The sequence below is a fragment of the Taudactylus pleione genome, unplaced genomic scaffold, assembly GCF_031769625.1.
Source record: "Taudactylus pleione unplaced genomic scaffold, aTauple2 ptg000518l, whole genome shotgun sequence".
NCBI lineage: Eukaryota > Metazoa > Chordata > Amphibia > Anura > Myobatrachidae > Taudactylus > Taudactylus pleione.
This window is the reverse complement of record NW_028284920.1, coordinates 3,710,407-3,734,351: the sequence shown is the minus strand read 5'-3', so window position 1 is coordinate 3,734,351 and position 23,945 is coordinate 3,710,407.

The window sequence follows — 23,945 nt, the reverse complement described above, 5'->3', positions numbered from 1 at the left end:
GGGATTAAAAACAAAAAAAAACAGTTAAAAGTGTACTTTAAAATATTACATGTCTACATTGTGCCAATAAAAAAAATTGTGGAAATAATTACCTAAAAAATCTGGCCACAACTTCATCACATATGGCCCCCCCACATACTGACCTCCGACCAACCTCGGGGGGGCCGTCCTCAGGCAAGGCATCCTCTGGCTGCATTGGGACACCACTCCTTATGGTGATGTTGTGAAATATCCCACACAGGACCACAATTTTCGAAACCATAGCCGGCAAATACATGAGGTCGCCACCAGAGCGGTGGAGGCATCTGAATCGGCCTTTTAAAATGCCGATACAGCACTCCACCACCTGCCTGGTGGCTGTAAGTGCGGAATTATACTGACTTTGTGGCCCTGGTGTGGGAGCCAAATAAGGAGTGAGCAGCCAGGGCGTGCAAGGGTAACCACTGTCTCCTGTGAAAATATATAAAAAAACATCAGGACCATTGTGTAACAAGCTTTGCATTGGTTTCAACAGAAGGTGTCAACTTACCCAGAAGCCACGCATCACCAGCTTGTAGGTTGTTTAATTTGTGCCAAATCCCTGATTGCCGGATGACGAAGGAATCATGTGCACTGCCGGGGAATTTGGCATTCAGGGACAGGATCTGGAGGGAGGCATCACATACCACCATTACATTCATCGAGTGAAAGTGCTTTCGGTTCCTAAATATAGCCTCCAGCCTTGCTGGAGGCTGAAGTGGTATGTGAGTGCCATCCACAACCCCTATGATGTGTGGGAAGCCAGCAATTTGGTAAAAATTAGCCTTCGCCACATTAAGGGAACCCATATCCAATGGCATTTTAATAAAATGATGGAGGTGTTTAAAAAGGGCCTCCATCACTGCCCTCAGGATCCTTGAAAAGGAGGATTGGGATATTCCAGCGACTATTCCCACAGTGGTTTAAAAGGATCCTGAGGCACAAAAATGTAACACCGACATTAATTGCGTAAGTAGTGGTATTACTGTAGGACTGTCAATTTGCCATTCAAGATCACTCTCTATTAATGAGAGAGTGTCTATGATGAGTTGTGGCGGAAGACGGTATCGCCTTAACACCTCATCATCTGGCATTGCAAAAAGGGTGACACATGTTCTATATATCTGGGGCCTTGCACGCCTACGAGGCCTACGCCTGGGACGAAGTTGAGGTTGGTCGGGTTCTGGAACCATAGCCAATATAATACGACCAACATCAACCTGAAATGTTAAGCCAGGTAGTTATTGTTTTAGACAAATGTGTTAAGAAAAATATACTTATCTTTTCCAAGCAAACCAAAGATGCTTACAGGCCTGGGACGTGTCATGTGCAAACCAACCTACATTTCAAAAGTAGAAAATATTTTTAAGATTAATTTAATAAACTTTGATTGAAAACAAATATCATTTTAGAAAAAATAGAGAAGGGAGCACACATTAGTTCTCAAAATAGTACGCTACATTTAGTGGTAAGACATGATTTTACACAGAAAAATGCAAAAAACATTAGTTCACAAACTAGTACGTTAATTTTACAGTTAAACAAAACAAAACATTAGTTCACTAAATAGTACGCTACTTTTACAGTTAAAAAAACACATGAATTCGCTAAATAGTACGCTACTTTTACAGTTAAATAAGGACACATTAGTTTGCTAAATAGTACGCTACTTTTACAGTTAAAAAACGCATTAATTTGCTAAATAGTACGCTACTTTTACAGTTAAATAAGGACACATTAGTTCGCTAAATAGTACGCTACATTTACAGTTAAAAAACACATTAATTTGCTAAATAGTACGCTACATTTAGTGGTAAGACATGATTGTTCACAGAAAAAAAAAACATTACTTAGTGAAACATATGCTAAGACCAACACATCGAATTTGTAAATTCATGAAACCAAAAACACTTACCAAAAACAGACAAATACCCCAAAGTTATAAAACGTCACTGGGTCACTGCCAAAATAACTGTAAAAATAAAATATAAAAAAAAATTGGAAACTATTTACTATTATTTTTTTAGGTGGATTTTTGAAATACTAACTCAAAAATTCAAATAAAAAAAGCCAAAAAATATACAAAAATGCTAACGGAAAAAAAAACAAGAAAAAAAGCAAAAATATAAAAAAAACAACTACTCCTTCTACACAACCACAAATCACCAACAATCCACTACACCGCAAAACCTCCAACAATCATCAAATGCCACCTCGACTCGAGTCACACCAAGCCATAAATAGGCTTTATTTTCCAGCTCAAATTAAGGACGGACAATAGGAGCGCACAAGGAATGATGCGGCCGAATAATGCTGACGCATGTCTAAAAACGTCACTGAAGGTCCAAATCGGTCTGCTACATTGAGAAAAAACAATGAGTACAGAGCAACCAAGTACTAGCCAACAGGCACCATGCAAGTGTTTTTATTTTTGATGGGAAAATGCATATGTTTAACATTACATTTTAAAACATTTTACTAAAAAATTTTTTTAACATTTTAAAAAAAAGGTGAGAAGGATGCCATGGAAGAGGCTGCTGGCCCTAGTAGTCAAACTAGGGCCAAAAAAAAAGGCAGCCACAATTCACAAGGAAGGAGATGGAGGTTTTGGTGCAAATGTGCAATGACAACCTAGCACAGGCACCAAGGAATATGGGTGCAACCCAGAGATGGAAACTGTGGGACGACATAGCCAGTGCTGTCAATGGTGTGGGTGAGTTTGAACGTTCAACCCGGGAGGTCAAACGCCTGTACGTAAAAACTACATTTTAGTAAAAAGTGTTTACAGGTCAAAATACTGCAGGAATAATGCCAAATTTTAAACCAACAGATGGAGCGACTTCAAATATCGGCTTAAACAAAAACTGGCTGATAGGGCTAGGCATGCAGGGGGGACAGGTGGGGGTCCCACCCCTGTGTCACTTGAGCTCACAGATTTGGAGGAGCTGGCCCAGGGGTTTGTGCAGGATGAGGAGGTGTTTGGCATGTCGAACATGGTTAACAACTCAGAAATGTGTTTTTGACAATATCTAGATTATAATTTTACTCTTTTCTCTTTTTTCTCACAGACACAGGCGGATGAGTCTGCTCCAGAGTTGAGCTTTGGCCGCAGAATTTCTTCTGGCTCTGCAGGGGAGGAAGCAGTAGATCCGGCTGGGGACCCTGTGGCAGACAGTCCAGGGCATTCCCCCTCGCAGGCAGTGGCCCTCCTCACTGATCTCAATGTTAAAACGGATCAGCAGACCGAGATTCTGCCGAGGATGGACGCCAATCTGCTACGGGTGGCGTACGCCCTGGAGCAAAGTGCTGCGGCCAACGTGACCATTGCTAAGGCCCTGGCAGAAAATACTGGGGCCAACATGCGAATAGCAAATGCCCTGGAGCAGCTCGTTCACCAGCACATGTTGGGGCCAGCCTCCCTTCCTGCCAGAACATCAGGAACCTCCACCTCTGGCACAACAACAGCCATCCCTCCAAATGTGCCTACCCCTATGCCTAGTCCAGAGGCCACAACATCTGCCTCTGGCCAGCCCAGCCGAAGAACTTCCCGGACCCGTTCAGGCTCCCTCCAACCCCCGGCCAAACGGCCTAAAAGGCGATGACAGCACTGGTTAATTTCCCCACAATCCATCTCTGTGTTTGCCCCATATTCTGGCATGCCAAAAATCTCCCTCTCCTTTCTTGTGAATTGTTTTTATTTGTTTTATTTGTGTTCAAATGCCACTTATTTTGTTGGGGTGTGGCCAAAATGATTTCTACATTTTGTTCCCTGAAAAAAAATATGTTTACTTTAAAAAAAACTTTAAACCCAGAAAATAAAAAAAAACATAAACGTTGGAACCAAATTTGCCAAATTCTATTGTTGATTTATTTACAAACTGGTTAAAAGATAATCCCTCTAACAAACTTGCAAACAATACAACGGAAATAGAAATATTTAATATTTTTTGGTCAAAAAAAGGGTTAAAAACAATTTATGAGTTTTTATTAACAATTATCCAAAAACAAAAGGACGATTGTTTTCTTGGTCAAAAAAAAAAATTGAAAAAAACCAAACATGCGTACAATATTGTTTGCATTAAAAATAAACACTTAAGCTGCATACACACACAACGATTTAGTTAATGAACAATTTTAGTAAATTATTTTCTCCCTTGAAAAAATGAAGTAAAATCGTTTACTACAGTTGTTCATTTACTAAATGTAATGAACGATTTTTTAGAACTACAAATGATTTTTGCATATTAACTTACTGAAAATCGTTCAGTTGACAAGTCTGACTGAACTACAAACTACAAACTACAAACTACAAATGTGAACGCGCATGAACGAAAATCGTTCATCGTTTGACTTAGAAAGTGAACGATTTTTACAAACGATTATCGTTAAACTATATCGTTTAACGATAATCGTTCAAAAAATCGTTGTGTGTGTATGCACCTTTACAAATATGCCAAAAGCACACAAAAAACAAAAAAAATTGTTAGCTAATTGATTGTATGCCCCAGAAATTAGCAGCTGAGTAGTTCACCTGCGTTCGGTTTTTAGCTACTAAAAAAGGTCTATTTGCTAAACACCTTACAAGCTGTTTAGCTATTTAAAGTTAATTGTTTTCGTTGCCTCACTTGATTAATCGCAACACCATCGATGAGTCCAGGGAAGAACGAGGAGACCATCGTCATTGCGGTAGACTATACCAGACCAGAAGCTGAGCGAGCAGTCTTAATGGAAATTGGATCACACAGTGACGTGTAGAAAATAGCGTCCATATTGGACGTTCGCACAAGATAATACATGTACGCCCAAAAAACGCCTTGCCACGCCTGCATTTTCTCATCTCCACCCCCGTATACCACCCATAAACGGAACATTCTGTCAATCAAATGACATAGGTCACTTCCTGTTCGCTGTGTATATGAGAGAACGAAAAATGCCCGCAATGATCCGGCCGCACATGCGCAATGAGAACCGGACGCATGCGTGGTTTAAAACAATCGAATGTTTACGAGCGAATGGCTGATAGCGTCCGGCTGTGAATGAGGTCCTCAGTTCTTCAGATCACATCTGACTGGACTATTGGAAGAGAGTATTGGTTATGCTGGCTGCTCCAAATTTGTCAGGCCCTTAGTGCGGGGCAGTACAGTATTCCTGAAACTGATTTATGTACACAATAAAACAAGAAAGACGGAAGTAAGATAAGATGTAAAATATGTGAGTGATGAGTCTTATTTGCAGGAAAAATATTCCTTTTCACACCACTTCTTCTTACAGCTTAGCTGTGATATATATCCTGTCATTGAGAGTGATGTGAGTATATGACAATAGGTGGACAGCCGTAGAACATGTAAAATGAATTCATACATCTCTTCAGCCTGATTTAGATAAAGTAATGGCCGATTCTCAACAGAACAAGAAAATAGATACAAGAAAAAAAACACTTGTTCAATGGCATTTATAAAGAAAGCTATGCAATTGCAGTGACAGCAAAGCCCTAGCATGATAAATGGAGCGACTTGTTATGTAAACCTATTGTAAGAAGTGAGCAGCTATTATACTCTTCTATTAAGAAGGAATATCTCTTTAGTCTAAAGGCCAGAGGGACATAAGTAAATGCATTTTGGACGATATAATTGACTCCTCTGCTACTGGTTTGCCATTATGCTGTATTGAAAGAGAACAGTTATTTTAAAATGAAAATGCTAAGAGAACGTTTTAATGTATATTTCATCTATAGGAATGGTATTTCATTATAATTGTTTTTATCCAGCATAAAATGCTTGGAATAATAATGTGTAAGTCAGAGCAATAAATATGCCTCTGCTCAGTGTTCGACTGGGGCATTACATATCCACTAGGGAAGCCAGTGATAGTGGTCCATGTGGTAGCTAAGCAGAGGCGTGCAGCTGGAAGGGACATGTTCAGTATACAGAGGAGGTGTGATGATCCAACACAGTACGAAACTGGAATTTAGGTAGTGGCGTTACACATACATTAAATACAGCTATAGATAACATATTTAAACAATATGATTTCATTTATTTCAATACAGATGGATATGAAATTACTGTGTACTGTAAAACAGTGGCATATCTAGGGGGGGGTCGATCAGGGCTCGTGCCCTGGGTGCCATCGGACCAGCAACGCAGGGGGGAAGGGGGCTGGTCAGTGTAGTACTGGTCAGTGTACTTCTCCGTTTTTTAACTTGCCCTGGGCTCCAGATACCCTAGTTATGCCACTGCTGTAAGCATGTATTCTGTGCATATTATTCAGCAAAGAAATTAAATTTAGTTGAAATATGGCATCTTTTTCAACTAGAGATGAGCGGGTTCGGTTCTCCGAGAACCGGACCCATCCGAACTTCATGATACGAGGCGAGATCCGAGTTCAGCTCGGGGTTTCCCGCATGATTTGGATATGAAAACGAGGCAAAATGCCATCCTTCCACTGTCGGATTCTCGCGGGTTTTGGATTCTATAAAGTGTGTGTGTGTGTGTGCTACGTTGTTACTAGTCAGTAACTAGTTATGCTATAATTGTTCGGTGACACTGCCGGCCAGACCGCAGTTTATCACATCCACATATTTGTGACTCTACGGATGGTCTGTCCGCACTCCGCTGCTCCGCAGGGGTGCTTTGTTCTCCATAAAGAGTTGCTGTGTTGTTCATCAAGAGGCTGCTGCCTCGTCCAGGGGTGCTTTTCCCCAGTGTAAAAAAATAAAAGTGAAAAAAATTATCATTCTTCAATGTGGGTTAGCAACTTAGCTGCGCTGTTATTGTTCGGTGACACTGCTTGCCAGACTGCAGTTTATCATCCACGTATTGTGACACTATAAGTTGTAGCGCAGTGTTATTCTTATTTATAAAAAATATTGTGACACAGTAAGTGGTAGCGCAGTGTTTTACTCAAAAAGTCTTGTGACACTATAAGTGGTAGAAAAGTGTAATATTCAACTTTTCACTTCTTTCCTCAATCGTGAATAAATGATTAATCTACACAGACCACAACAAAGTGTAAATAACATGTTTAATATATCAAACATAATGACATCACTAAGCAAAAACAAATGAATTACTGAGATATAGGCGCTAAATACCAAGGGATTATGGATATAAACAATGATAAGAATGATTATTTAACTTTTTTTTTTTTAAATAAAATTATACCAATCCTTCCTGTGGATAGTTCCATTAATGTCTCATTGGCGAGTCCTCATAGTGCCAGACGGAGGAGGATATGGTAGGAAAAAGAGGAAAATAAAAAAAAAGCAGTCCAGGAGGTAAAACGGGGTGAATCCTTCTACCAACGCGTTTCAACCCAAAGGTCTTTTTCAAGGCATCCCTTGAAAAAGAGATGGGATGCCTTGAATAAAACCTTTGGGTTGAAACGCGTTGGAGAAGGATTCACCCCCTGTTTTACCTCCTAGACTGCTTTTAACACTTCTAAGGACCAATAGGTTCTCTCTGACCAATCCGGAGTTATTGTTCCTGCTGTGTTTTTAAAGCCGGATGGGATGGTTTCCATTTTTATTTATTTTGTTGGAATAAATTGAATACTTTATATATCTACACCATGATGGTCTTGCCCTGGTTTTTCAAATATTCCTTTAAAAGAGGGATTATCGGATGGTCGATGTGAGTATGGTACGCAGATCCATAAAGATACCTTTATAAGAATTTCTCCACCTACTTTATTAGTAAGTAGGGTACGTCCCTTTTCAAGCTCTAAATGTGATATAGGAACCATATTCTCCTTATAATTATGAAAATTGGAAAGTGTATCACAGGAACTACACATTGTTCTTTTTTTTCTTTCCCTTTTTTTCCTACCATATCCTCCACCGTCTTGCACTATGAAGACTTGCCAATGAGACATTAATGGAACTATCCACAGGAAGGATTGGTATCATTTTATTTAAAAAAAATGTGTTAAACAATCATTGTTATCATTGTTTATATCAATTATCCATTGGTATTTAGTGCCTACATCTGAGTATTTCATTTGTTTTTGCTACATGGTCTCTGGTGTATGGTGACACCTGAAAGTGCTTGTTGAATTAGGCTGTTTTGAGTTGCGCTTGCTGTATGGATTTACTTAGTTTTATAATGACATCACTGTAAGTGGCAGCGCAGTGTGTTATTCTTTTCTTATTCATAAAAAATATTTTGGCACTGTAAGTGGTAGCGCAGTGTGTTATTCTTTTCTTATTCATAAAAAATCTTGTGACACTGTAAGTGGTAGCGAAGTGTGTTATTCTTTTCTTATTCATAAAAGATATTGTGACACTGTAAATCATTGATACTGCAGTGTAATATTTAAAATTGATGTGTGTGCTGTACCCCACTTCATTCGTCTTTATTGATTTGGAGAACGATCAGTTGTGAGGAGAGCAGGAACCACATACTAGTGCTGGAGCTGCTGCCAGTGCCACCAGTCATGATGACACTAGTCCATCTACATCATCTACTAAAGCCGATGCCCAAGGGCATACAGGGCTTAAATCAGGGCAACTAAAATCAATAACCAATCTTTAACAGTGGCAAAGAAAAAACATCAAAGGGAAAGTTAGCTGCAGAAAGACATTAAATTGGCAATATGCCTTTCACCACACAAAGTGGCAAGGAAAGGCTAAGGTCTTGGTCTTTATTTATAATTGGTGGTTCTGCCTCCTGTGATGATGTAAGCACAAGTGAACATGCTGACATAGAAATCGAGGATGCTTCTATGGTAGTGCACCAGGATGAGCAGGATATTTGTGTAGCTGACACTAATAAGGATTTTGATGATGAGGATGTTGTTTGTGTAAATCAGGCACCAGTGGATGAAACAGTTGTTGCCCATGATAAGGAAAAGCCCATTGTCATGCCTGAGCACAAGACAAAAATATCCACTTCTTATGTGTGGAATTATTTCTACCCAAATCCAGACAACAATTGTCAAGCCATTGTGTACCCTTTTCAATGTCAGAGTAAGTAGAGGTAGGAACCTTAACCATCTAGGATCCTCCTCCCTGTTACGTCATCTGCAGCGCATCCATCCAAAAAGTTTTTTCAAAATTCTGAACTATGGCTAAAATAGTACCAACAAGCAGTCCAGCATCAGCTAGCTCCCTTCTCTCTGCTAGATCCAAGCACCTGCCATCTTCACCACGAACACCTTCATCAACAATATCAATCATGAAGTGATTGGTTTGTTTGGGCCCCCACAAAACAAGCTACCAGTTGACAGCTCGCATTGCTGGCAATGATCTCTACATGCACAAATTGGCTTTACAGAGGCAAAATGTTGTCACCATCATCATCCAATTCCTCACCCTTATCAGTGTGTACATCATCTTCACACAATATTAATTCATCCCCACTGGAATCCACCATTACAGATACCTCTGTAATGTTTGGATGTAATTGGCATAGAATTTGGAGTTAATTTTGATGGACATTAACTTTTTCACACTTTGAGGAAGTAGCCTCCTACGCAGATTGCTGACAAGGTTCCTGGCTGTGCTAAAAACTCTTTCTGAGTACACACTGGAGTGTGGGCAGCTTGCAAAACCAGTTTGTGCAATGGCCTCCAAATTGCCCTTTTTTCCTGCCAGTAGTCAAACGTACTGTCTGACATGCCTATTTGGATGCTATTATTAAAAAATTTAAAATAGTCCTCAACCATTGGTGACTGTATCAGATGGAGTCATAGCAGAGGTCTCATTAATTGTAGGCAATTCTTTTAGGCCCGACTATATGTCAAGACTTGATTGTGTTGACTCATCTGCATCACCAGTGGGTCTTATGGGAAAGTTCATTTTTTTCTCGGCAGATACACTTGCTGGAGAAACTGAAGGAGAAGCCATCGCTGCATCACGTGCCACTTGAGCTGACAATCTGCTTACCAACAGCTCTTATCATCTTTTCAGATCTGTGTCCATTGGGAAGAAAGACACAACATATTACTTAAACCTTAAATCTTGTGTTTGCTCTGTTCAGCTTGTCCACATATCTGAATATTGGACGCACATCTAATACCAGCTTAGATGTTATGGCGTCAGTGATCGACTGTGCAAATGGGTGATTACTGTCATACTTGCTTCCCCTTGCAAAGGATTGTTTAACAGTCAATTGAGTACTGTTAGTAGTCTTCCTGGTCCCCTTCTGGGATGAAAATCCACTCCCAGAAGCAGCAGTTGGCATAGTGCTCAAGGATTCTTCTGGGGCAAGTACTGATGTAAATGGTTTAAATATTTGTGTAAATGCCTCCCCTCCTCCCTCATAAATTTTCTTTGAAATCAAAAAATGAAATTAAATTTACTACTAATCAAATCTTCCTTTCCCTGATTTCAACAACATACATACTCCAACCTCCCTCAGGCCTCTTGAATAATAAAAGCATTTGTTTCCTGAAGTGCCATGTTGAAAGTTGAACTGCCACAGCTGCTGCAATCTTTGACATGCGGTTACTGAAAGCAAAAAATGTCCAGAAAAGTTTATGGCCACAGACAGCATCTCCTGCATGCCCCTTTAATTTTAAAAAATATTCTGAACCACAAAGTTGATTTTGTGGGCAAAACATGGGACATATTGTTCAAGCAATGCAAAGGAAAGAACGCACGCACCCGTCCTCTGCAAGAATATGCTAATCAATGCATACGCACGGAGATAGCAGCACAAGATACTGACGCCCAGCCCTATATTAAGCCACCCATCTTCCTTTACTCAAAGCCTGATCAGTATGCAAGATAGTGTAAACATCGGTAACATCGAGAACCATTGACCACATTTGCATAATAGTGGTTAACCAGACCTTGCACAGGATCTTGGCAACTTCCTGTGTGCACTGAGTTTCATCACTGCGTCTGTCGCTGCACTGGCTTAATTACGGGTGCCCTTAAAATGGCATCCCAATGCACAGGCACGCCTGCGTTCACCAGACCATCCCCCATCACCACCCACAAACTGCACTTCCTGTCAATCAATATCAGAAGGGATCTGAGTGCACGCTGCGTGTAGTCTACGTACGCTTACCCGAACGCACTGGCTAGTTCAGCATAGTAACTAGCCTAGCATAATGTGTGTAGTGGTATCTGATAATAATTCCCATGTGCGGCATGAATGCAATGTGTACTGAACCTATTGTGCAAAACTTAATGCATTATTAGTTGTTGCATGAATTGCTGGATTGGTAGTCCCTACAATATGTCTGTATATGGGTGAAGTCTGACGTAGTCACTATTTGTGCGTGTTCAAGTCTGTACATAGGTCGGCCAAATGGAGCAAAGTTTGTGGCGTTTGATATGTATATTTGTTTTTTATCCTTGAATATTTTTCTTGTTTTATACCTACTGAATATTTGCAGTGGTGTGTGTATAGTACAGGGAATAGCAGGGTGCATTCACTAGGCTCAATCCTATTAGATGCAAGTAGGGTCCTGCGAGCTGTTTCTGTAGTCCTAGAGCGAGGTCCAGTGCACTGTAATGAAAAAGGTCCTTTGCCTATGCTAAACTACAACTCCGGGCAGCACGTAGGTAACCATCCTCCTCCTCCTCTCCTGGCACTGGTTGGGTAAAATGTCTGCACAGGGAGTCGCTTTTGGCTGTATGTCTTCCCAGAGCTTCCCGGTTAGCACTGTGTTAGTGTTGTGTCTGTGAGTGAGGAGACTGGGAGAGGGCAGTGATCAGGCCCGCCAAGAGCCGTGGCGGGCCTCAGTAATAGGGGGCGTGACCTAATAGCGGGAGGCGTGGCCACGCACCCTTGCCAAGAAAAAAAAAATATTTGCAGCGCCGCGAAGAGGCACTGTGCACTGGGGAGGGGGGACGCTCTGAGCCCCCTCAGCCCGGCGTAAAGCCAGGGGGGTGCGATCAGTGTGATCGCTCCCCCGCACAGGCATAGGAGACTGCAGGCATAGGAGACTGCAGCTCAGCACACACTGTGTGCTGGGCTGCTGTGAGGGGGGGCGGCGCCAGACCCGGGCCCCCGCCGGGCCCCTCAGAAAGCCCGGGCCAGGGTAATCTGTACCCGCTCCCCCCCCTTTCGGCGCCTCTGGCAGTGATGTCCGCACACATTGGCCAAACAACAAAGCAAAGACCCCTCAAGCTGTAATCAGGTATGTGGTGGGTTACTCCAGCGGCCTGTGAGGGTGTAATATTCAGTAATTTAGTGGTGCCAATATTTTATTATGTCTTGGTCCTCTCTGCCTAAAAACACTGTGGTGTCCCTGCCTGTGCTGGCGGGACTCTGATCTAGTTCTTGATTAATTAAATTATTCTATAGCATGTTATAGCTTATATTAAACTGCCATCCTGTCTGCCACTGCTGTGCCACTAAGTTTCATAGATGCGCTATATTCTTTTTTTAAACTGCCATGTGTTTGTGCCACTGCTCTGTCACTTAGTTTAGCCAGCCAGCTCGCTGCAGCCTTTGGCCAATATGGCTAAAAATTATATTGTAAGCTGTGAGGTGGTCAAAAGTGATTGGAAATTACTGGAAATGAATGTTTTTTATGTTAATAATATCCAAATGGAGAAATGCGGGGGATTTTAAAATGGGCACAAGTACCCCAGGAAGATACAACATGTTCAACATCCTTCTTGTATTTCGGCCACCAGGATCTGTCTTGTTTCCTTCTTTAATGTCAAACAACAGCTCATCAGTTCCAATAGCTCCCAGGAATTTTGACTTGGAGAGGATTGTCACTTCCTGCTCAACCTGAGATGAGTCTACAACATATGCTCTAGATAGGGCATCAGCTTTTCCACTCCGGGATCCAGGTCTATACCAGATGACAAAATCAAAACCATTTAGAAATAAACTCCATCTGGCTTGTCGAGGTGAGAGTTTCTTTGCAGACCAAACATACTCTATATTCAGGTGGTCAGTAAGCACTGTGATCGGATGTGCAGTACCTTCCAGCAAATAACTCCACTAAGTAAATTCAGCCAAAATGGCTAAAAGTTCCTTATTTCCTATATCATAATTATTTTCTGAAGTAATCATTTGTTGGGAGAAAAAGGCACATTGGTGCAACAGCATCTTTTCTCCTACTCTCTGTGAGAATATTGCCACTATTGCAAAATATGATGATACTGCATCAAGGATAAAAGGAAGTTCTGGATTGTAATATATTAATATAGGATCTGTAGTAAACTTTGTCTTAAGTTTTGAAAAAGATTTCTCAGCTTCTGGAGACCAATGGAAAGATGACCCTTTCTTGATTAATTGAGTGATTGGTGCCACAATCTTAGAGAAATCTTTAAAAAAATGTCTATAGAGATTGGCAAATCCAAAGAACCGTTGCACCTCGTTAACATTTATTGGAATTGGACAATCTACAATAGCCTGAACCTTACTAGTATCCATACTCAAACCCTGGGGTGAGATGACAGAGACCAGAAATTGAAGAGTTTGTTGAAATTCACATTTTTACAATTTAATGTATAAATGGAGTTTGCAAAGTCGGTCTAGTACTGTTCAAACATGTTGTTGAAGTTCTTCTTGTGAACTTGATAAAATTAATATGTTATCTAACTAGATAATAACAAATTAGTCAATTAAATTCCTAAAGACATTGTTCATGAAATTATGAAATGTAGCAGGTGCATTACTCAGTCCAAAAAACATCACCAAATACTGTAAAATGTTCATATTTGCTTTGAAAAGCAGTTTTCCACTCATCACTGGGTTGTACAAGGATTCAGTTCAATTCACCTTGAAGATCTAATTTGGTGAAGATCTAAGCTGACTGAAGCCTTTCCAGCAATCCAGAAATAAGTGGAAGAAGATGTTGATTCTTGATTGCAATTCTATTTAGTTCTCTATAATCAATGCATAATGAGTTATACATTTTCTTCACAAAAAAATAAAAGATGGATGTGTCTGCTGGAGATGTGGATGGACAAATACCTGTAAAGTCTTTGCTAAATTCATTCACATACAGTATTCCTTGAGAGCCTTTAATTCAGGTCCAGCTAGTGGATATTGTGGAGGTATTTTTTTCAACACTTTTGTAGAGGAATTATAAATCTCATTCACCTCTACTTGAAAGGATTCAGTATCAATCTCTGGAGCACAATTTTTATATATTCCCAGTTAGTTGATGGATTATTTGCAGCCAACCAAGGAATTCCCAATATGAGAGAAAACTGAGGGGAAGACATAAGAAGGAATGTTATAGTCTCAAGAGTTGGCTCGAACACTAGTTCCAGGGACTTGGTTTCATGTGTAACTGGTCCAAAGTTCATGGGGAACCTTCTACAGTTTCAATTAATATGGGAACCTGCTTTTCCTCTAAACTCAATTTGGTTCTTCTTAGCAAACATGATATCCATGTAATTACCATTCGCCCCAGAATCTATCATGATTGACATAGAAATCCAATATTAACTAAATTTCAATCAGATTGGAATTGAGAGGTGGTAATTGTTACTTGTCTTATTCTCAACAGTGACTGGAGAGGAAGCATGAGGGATTATTGCATTCAATTGCTGAGGAGTATCAGAAATCACACACTCCTGGTCAGATGAGTCAGCTAAGGTGGCTGTCTTCTGGGGCCTTCTGGGACAAGTTGATACCTACTGTAATGTCTAGGTTTGCCACAATAAAGACACAAGTTCTCTTGACATCTTTGCTCTTTTCTTTCACTGAGACTTTGTTTATGAAGTGTGTCAACTTGCATGGGTTCAATTTCAAATTCCATATTGGGTCTTACCTAAAATTCCCTATAATAATTTGAAGCTGTAGGTTCCCGATAATTGGAATACATCCAGGATCTCCTTTCCTGTTCAGTCTCAATTAACCAAGCATCAATGTGAATGAAGTGGTTTATAAAACTTCAAGTGCAGTAGATCCATCTGCTCAGGCCAGTTCATCTTTAATTATCTCAGACAATCCCTTTCAATAAACAGATAGCTGAGCCTCTGGATTCCATTCAGCGTCCAAGGCCCATCTTTGAACATCTGCAGTATATTCCGCTACGAAACATCTTCCCTGATATAATTTTCAGCTGTATTGCTACAATTATGGATCATCAAAGGTTTGTTGCATTGCTTTGAGAAAGTAATCAAAACTCTCTAATATAGGACTAAAAGATTCAATATAAGAAAGATGGCCATGCCAAACAACTTTAAGCAGCAAAATGATACATCAAATCTTTAATTTTTAGGGTTTTATTTATCAATCTTTTTTTTATAAAAAATATAGAATATATTTTTTTCTTACAAAACAAACAAAAGTGCCCACTGATAGCAACACACCGCGCGCTGGCCCTTGACCTACTGACTATTACTGACTGATATATCAGACACAATATCATGACCTGAAGTTACAGCACCAAATAATTTATTTTCTTTTTTTGTCACACACAACAATATTAATTATTAATTAAATGATGTTCATGCACTATAAAAAAAACCAATGATTTGCTGACTGCCTATCCACAAAACTAGCTCCGCCATTATTACCTAGGGGACTGTCACTGTAGTTGGCTTTGCCCTTCAAAGACAGTATCCCTAAACTTGACTCTCAAGCTGCATACACACATAAAGATTTTCTATCCAACCATCCAACTAGTTGATTGGTTGGAATGAAAATCTGGTAAGGTATGAAAGCAAATGACAATCAGCAATTTGCTCCCAAATGCCGGAAAATGGACAAAAACTGTTGTTTGAACAAATTGTTTAGATCAAATATTTAACAAACTTGTCTGACGACCATTTTCATCTGTTTTCTGGCATTTAGGAGCAAATTGCTGATCATCAGTTACTCCCATATGTTACCAGATTTTCATTCCAACCAATCAACTAGTTGGAAGGTTGGACAGAAAATCTTTACGTGTGTACCCAGCTTCACTGTCATTGTCACTACTAGGCTAACTGAGCTAAGCTAACTATCTAAACTAGTCTAGCCTACCCTCCTTCTCCTTAACCATGTCCTATGACTAATGACACTCACTGTGGGAGAACTTATATCTGATCCAAAATACGAGAGATCCGATGCCGGGAAGATGTTGTCGCACCTTGTTTTTGGATCCGAAAATGGTGCGAGATCTGAGCAGCAGCTCGGATCTCCTTGGATTAGGTAAGTTCGGACAGGTTCGGTTTCCAGGAAACCAAATTTGCTCATCTCTAAACAAAACAGTTAATGTTTTAAATCTGGTTTTAAATCCCAATTTGCTAGCATCTCCTACTATGTGTACATTTTAAGCTTGCCAGCAGGGCCCACTTGCTTTTTTGTCTGTCTCTCATTACCCAGTCTTGCTTTATTACTATTTTGTTCCCAATTGTAAAGCTTAACAGACTTTGCTGGCGCTATGTAAGTAACTGTTGATAAATATATACTAATATAATAAGAACGCTGCATTTGTCTGTGTGTTCCAAATTGGCACAAAAACGAAATAACTGATTTTTATGACAGCTGCATCATTTTGTAATGGAAACTCCTAGAAATAAGCTGCACTTTGTTTCATCTCAATCCATCAAGGTAAAACTGAGCAATAACAAAAACAACATTTATTGACATCATCAATGCAAGAGATAGGTGTGGCACCATGCGCGTGGGTGGGTGAATAGGATAGGCTACATAGCAGTCTGTGCACAGGGCACACAGTGACATTGGTGTGAGTGGTGGGTGAATAGGATAGGCTACATAGCAGTCTGTACACAGAGCACACAGTGACATTGGTGTGAGTGGTGGGTGAATAGGATAGGCTACATAGCAGTCTGTGCACAGGGCACACAGTGACATTGGTGTGAGTGGTGGGTGAAGGTGCAGCTATCACCAAGCTGTAAAGAGCTGCTAGTCACATGGGCCACTCCCATGACAGGGCCCCTAGGCAAAGCAATACAACTAGAACACCTCAAATAAAAAGAATGTTGGTATAAGCGATTTCATCGTGGGCATAGCAGCGGGCAAAAGCTAATAATAAACTAAATATCAAAAATTGTCCAACTGTTTAATCATTTGTACCAATTGTCATACAGATACATTTATATTTTATGTACAGTAAAATTAAAATAATGCATCCCCTAATCTAAACTGAGTACAGTCTATTAGAACTCGTAGATCCTTCTAAAGACTTGTCCAGAGTATGATGGCAGCAATAAATCGTTTATCAACTTGGTACTTTTTGTGAGTACTGGCACCTTTTTGCTCTCACAAAAAAAAAGCACTGGGAATGATTTATTAAATTAGAACTTCTGTCTGCGAAATTAATTAGATGTCCCTCTGCTGGAACTCCCACCATTACCTTTATACCACGGTGCCACCACTTGCATTCTTCAGTCTTCCAGCTGCTGAGGACCAGAGGGAGACCCTACCATTGAAGTGTCTGGGCGTAGGCACCCTGGAAGGTAGGGAGGGAGGTAGGTTGTCCCCCTGAGCAAAGTTCTTTTTTAAATTGATCAAATAAAGTATTACATATTTAAAGTTGTGAATTTATGAAAGCTCCCTTCATAAATAATTAGCTAGAAATTCTTGCACTGAATATACTTTTTTATAATATTATTCTGGGCAACCCTGGATTGCCACCTGTGAAAATGCCCTAACATACTATATACACTTTATACATTTCTGCACTTAATGCTGTTTTTAACCCAACTTTTTTTATTCTATCTTGCATCTTCATTTTTGCTTCTTTTTATGGTCAGGACAAAACAACCCAAAACTAGACAATTAATGATTAAAATCTTCAGTTAAGACTTCATAACAGTTTATATCATGACACCATTTCTGAATAAAGCCAGCTTGTAGAGCTTTTAGTTATTTGCTTTCCAGTTGCTGGAAATGACTGTTTAACACAACGGCTGGTTTGTTCCCATATTTTTGGCATAATTGTTATTTGAAACATGGCTTTAATCAAGGCAGGGTGTAGAAAAGGTAAATCAATGTCTACTTTATTTAACGCAGAATTCCTTCCTTTCTCATATGCTGTAATCTGTTTGCTTTCCAGGATGGGTGGCAAATGTTTTGCTATTTCCAGCTATCAATGTCCGAGTGGAAAATAATGTCGGAATTGTGGACTGTGAACGTTACAGCACCAACTGATTAAAATCCTTTTTGACAATGTGTTTACATCCTCCAGCACGTTTGAATGTGTTTAGTTTGTGTCATTATTTTCACTGTATGATTGGTTATATCTAGCCAACTGTAGACAACAATTAATGTGTGCGTATATAACATATAACTCTAAAAATCAAGTAGTGCTACAACAAAGAAAATTTTAAGAAACAGTCAACTGCAAAGTTTGTCCAAAATATAAAGTATTTATATCCAATAAACCTGGAGCAATAGTGAGAGTAGCCGGATACAGTATTATATTATTTCTATGCCCAACAAATATAAAAGGCAGTTGACATAAAATCAGTGTTATTGTAATTTCATACTGTATGAAACCAGCCATACAACATTGGCATAAACAATAATAATAAAAAAAAACTTAAATCTTTTCAGCTACTGGATATGGTTTTACTCATTCCCAAGTCAAAGCATTCAAGTCATGAAAGTGTACACCTCTAGCACTATAAATATAAACCAAAAAAAAGATATAAAACCATTAACAGTATAATTTATATTGCTGAAAAAAAAAAGTTAAACAGACAGGCATTTAGGGACCACGTAGAATTGAATGTATGTAAGTTTTGTGGACGTACATATCTTGCCTGTTTTTGTTCAGCACATGCTCTGAGTTCAGGCCCGCCAAGAGCCGCAGTGAACCCGGGTAATAGGGGGCATGGCCTAATCACGGGAGGCATGGCCATGCCCCCTTCGGGAAAAAAGAAAAAGATTTTCAGCGCCGCGAAGCGGTGCTGTGCGTTGGCGAGAGTGGTGCTCTGAGCCCCCTCAGCCTGGCGCAAAGCCAGGGCGGGCACAATTAGTGTGATCGCTCCCCCCCACAGGCATAGAAGAATGCTGTGGCTGCTGCACAGCAGCCACGACCAGTCTCTCACTATCTCACTGCAGCTCAGCACACGCTGTGTGTCGGGCTGCTGTGAAGGAGGGAGGGGTGGCGTTGTACCCGAGCCCCCGCCGGGCCCCTCAGGAAGCCCGGGCCCGGGTAATTTGTACCCGCTTCCCCCCCCCTCGGCGCCCCTGTCTGAGTTACCCAACTAGGGACACTGCAAAGTGAACCATAACTCAGTAGCATCTCCTCTTGCAGGAGAAAGAGCATACTGTAACTGAATGATAACAGGACGTTCTCATGTAGATGAAGTTTAGCGAGGCTCACGACAATGGCATGCCAATGAAAATGAAGGATATGCCCAGTAGAAATGTGCACAGCCCTCCGTGTTTTGGTTTCGGTTTTGGTTCTAATTCATCATCGTGTTTTGGTTTTTGTTTTGACAAAACCACCCTTGGGATTCGATTTTGGCTTTTTTTTTAATTTATAAAAACAGCTAAAATTTTGGAATTTGGACCTGTTTTTGTCCCTTTAGTATTATTCCAGTCATTTGTAGTCAATTTTGACCACCTCACAGCACCTAAAATCATGAGGGGTGGACTTAAATGCAATCTAAAACACGCCTGATCTGTTTTTTTTAAATATGAGTTTCAAATTGCAAAAAGACCCCGAGCCACTAGAAACCCCAGACTGATTCAGAACTGGGAATCGATTCAACGCAGAGCCCCTAAGTGTGGATGTGTTTGTAATTCACAAAAACCGAACTGCACATCTCTAAACCAGAGTTATGCATACACGTCAATATATCCGTTCTATATGGATGTTTTCCACCAGCATTCCTTCTGGTGCAACTGCGCACGGTTAGTGATGATGGCTATGGAAGCAAGTGTTTGGATAGGGGAGATCTGATACGATGCTATGCATGCAACTCTACTTACAGGTATATACTTATGTATTTATTTCCTTGTTTGCAAATGGCAGGGCCGGCTCCAGGGGGCAGAGCACCCTGTGCCGGCCCGTCATATGGCGCCCTCTCATCGCACGCCTAATTACCATAGACCACACCCCCTATGTGAAGTTATTTGGAGGCGTGCCCGCATGGCAAGCCTCCAAATAACGTCAGGCTGGGGGTAAAGCCCATGCAATCCATCACTCTTCCGTCAGTAAATCCGTCACTCTTCCATCAGCCCTCTTCCGTCAGTAAATGGATGCCGCATGCATGTGCGCGGCATCCATTCACACTCCGGGGGTCCGGCACCGCTGCACAGCTGTGGCGGTGGGGGTCCCCAACCTCCCAATTAGACCACCCGCGGGCCACTTCGGCCTGCAGATGGAGCAGCGGGACAGTAATATCCCGCTGAAATCGGGATGCTGGGGAAGGGTGCCGCCCTCTAGGGGTGGCGCCCTTGTGTGACCGCACTGGTTGAACACCCCTAGAGCCAGCCCTGGCAAAGGGCCATTATGGGGCAGCTATTTATTTTCTGTTCAACTCTGCACCAGCTCCAGGGTTTTTATATTATATCCTCTGCATAGGATGTCTACTTGTCCTTCTCTCTGTTCATTCTGTAAACCTTGTTTCAGATGCTGGTAACAAAATGTTATTTTTAAACCAATGCAAGATATGACTTTTGTGCTGAGCTGTACTATTGTCTTTCAAAAACTTGTCAGCCTTTAGTTTGGGATACAGTTGCTAGTTAGTGTAACTACCGCTTGTATCCTATAGTGTAATATCACAAATCTGTGCTGCATGCAGGATGGAAAATGCCTTCAACATGTACTGTGACATACTATGTAGAAGGTCATACATTACAATGTATAATAAAGTTACTATTTGCTATTCCGTCAATGCAAAAACATTTTAAAGGATAGTTTTAGGACAAATATGCTCTGATGCCAGTAAGTAGAATGAAGGGGCAGAAGCTGTAGATTGCAACTGGGGCCAGAGAGATAATGTGATCATCAGAAAGAAGTTCTAAGTAGCTCTTCAGGAGCTAAGGCAGTGGTGCACAACCTATGGTCCTGGGAGGGCGGAATACTGCAGAGATGGGAGGGGCTGAACAGAGGACCTGATTCAGACTTGCTCGCTAGATGCGTCCGCAAGGCAGGTGATCGCACAGCAAGGCATAAGCATGCCCACTATGTCTTGGCGTGCGATCGATCTGTGTATGCAGATGCCCACTAGCCTGTCTTAAGACGCCCACTTGCACACGTCATCTCCAGGAAGTGTATGCAACCATCGTTAACATCGAGTACCATCGGATGCATACGCATCGCTTGTGGTTGACCTCCACAAGCACGGCGAGCGGTTCAGTGTAAAATGAAGCCAAGTGACGTGTACTATGATGCTACCTCTTAATTATGCATGCCTCTGAAACGGCGTTAAGACATTCAGGCACGCATGCATTCACACCTCCACTCCCCCGTTTCTAACAGCCAGCCTCTGTCACCACCCACAAACGGCTTCTCCTGTCACTGATTCAGCCGGGCTGTCTATGCGCAGCGAGCGAACGCTTCCCGATCTCTCACACTGGTTTGTGCACGCGCACTGCGATGTGTACGCATGTGCACAATGCAAACATCGACAGTCTGCGTGTGAACACTTCATAGCGAGCGGGTCTGAATCAGGACCAGAGGGCCTGATTCAGAGCCGGACGCTATTTGCGCTCGCTCATTCAGAAAAAGGGGCGCTCGCTCTTTGCGGTCTGTAGACGCCTCTATGTCTGAGCGAGCGAATGAAACATGCGCTCACTATTTTGTAAAGACGCCCCCTGGCCGCTCGCATCCTACGTCATCTCCGCTATTTATTTGATTAATCTAGTACATCAAAAGGCGTCTGAACTGCTCGCTTGTGGTTGGATATTCCTACCACAATCATGCGAACAGTTCAGGCTAAGAAACAACCAAGTGACGTGGTCGATGACGCTGCTTTGTTAATTATGCACACCCTTAAAACGCCCGTTTTGACTATTTGGCACGCCTGCGTTCGGATCTCCACTCCCCGTTTTCAAGCACCTTCCCCTGTTACCACCCACAAATGCCTCATTCTGTCACTCAAATTGGCAGGCATTCGCTATTTTGCAAGCACCCAATTTCCGACCGCAATGACTGGTTCGCGCATGTGTATTACAACCCATATGCATGCGCAGTTGTGCGAACATCGCTCGGAGCGAATGAGCGGCCGCTTACAAGCGGCTCTGAATCAGGCCCTCAGCACACTATTACTGCTCATGCATATTTATACTGTACCTGCCCAGAAGATCATTAACTGCATGAAGACAAGTACAGTAAACCGGTAAATTTAAATAATATTATATTTCTGAAATACGCTGTAACATCTCCTAATTTGTGTGCTGAGTATATGTGGCTGTACATAGGGCCTGATTCAGAGATGGTTGGTCATGCAGCTGCGCTTGTAATAGCGGTTGTTGGAATATGCAAATGCTAATCTCAGCCTTCTCTTTGTGCTGGATGGAGTGAATTAGCGGCGAGACGCCCACTTTCAGGCTGTGTAGTCTGTGCATTTGCGATGGAGTTTATAAACACACCAACATCAATGCAACATCGGTCGCACCAGTAATACTTGCTGTAGCCTAGGGTCTACTCTAGCTACTCTTGTAACATACTCACCGAGTTGAAAGTTATTCCAGAGATGTCCACACTGATCTCTTCCGGCAGCGAGGTGAAGGATTGACACTAACACAGGCACGGACATGAGAAAATACTATGGGCCTGATTCAGACCCACTCGCGAGCGGCTGTCTGCTCGCAAGTGGGTCGATGTTATGGACTGAGCATGCGCACGACGGAGGGAGCTCCGTCGTGCGCATGCGCCAGACGCGACGAGCGAAGGAAAGTCCTTCGCTCGTTGTGTCCGATCAAAGGGGGCGTGCTGTCAATGTTGATTGACAGCACGCCCCCTTTGGTAGGCGTTCCGGGGGCGTGCCTCCCTGACGGGGGCGTTCCCACGGGAACGCCTCCCGTCAAAAGCCGGCCCACTGACATCACTAGTGATGTCAGTGGGAGTGATTTTGGCTCTGATAGAGCCAAAATCACTCCGGAGCTTGCGGTTGAAAACCTCAACCGCAGGCTCCGGCTCGCAATTTCAATGGTCGCGATGGTCACGACCATCGCGGCCATCAAAATGCACGCTCGTATAGCCTGTGGGTGGTGACCCATGGCTATACGAGCGTCCAGGAGGACGCTCCATTTTCATGGAGCCCGGCCCTCATTCAGAGCGTGCGCTCTGCTCAGAGCGTACGGCTCTGAATGAGGGCCTATATTCGCTAAGATTAGTTTATTTAGTTGCAATAAATTGCATAGAAAAGCAATAAATGTAAGCAATTAACTTTCCTGCTTATAACTCTGTTACAACTACAACAATAGTGATAACAACAGTTCACACATACATTCGCCAAAGCTTATTGATCAGTAACGCTTCTTTCTTGAGCTGTTAAATAAATGGGTTAACGAAATATCTTAATTCTTCTTTATGCAACAATTATAATGACTCTCATACCAGGTTGAATTAATATATAAGTCTCAGAATGTCCCTTAAGTCACTTAACCTCTGGGCAGTAACCCGTTACGTTGGTGCACAATATAAGCTAGGTAGGTTACTCACAATATCCTATTACTGAAGAAACAGTAACAACGTTCTCAATAATATTACTTCACTAAAGGATGCTATCTGCTAATGTTGTTGTGGACTTGTATGTTGCAAACCCGGGTTTGAGGATTTCTTTAGTAGTCTACAGCAGATGCTAATTATCTTTGTCTCAAAGTGGTGTCTGATGAAACTTCGGACATCAATATAATGTACTGACGGCCTGATTCAGACCTGCTCGCGAGCGCATGCCGAGACCCGGATAGCGATGGGCAAGCCATCGATATGGGTCTCGCTACAAAGGCGGCGTGCTGTCGGTGGTGAGTGCCGGGGACGTGGCTGACCAGACGGAGGTGTTCCCATGGGAACGCCTACCGTCTGGGGCCAGCCCCACTGACATCACAAGTGCCAAAAGCACTCCAGGGCTTGCAGCAATGAGACCCTACTAC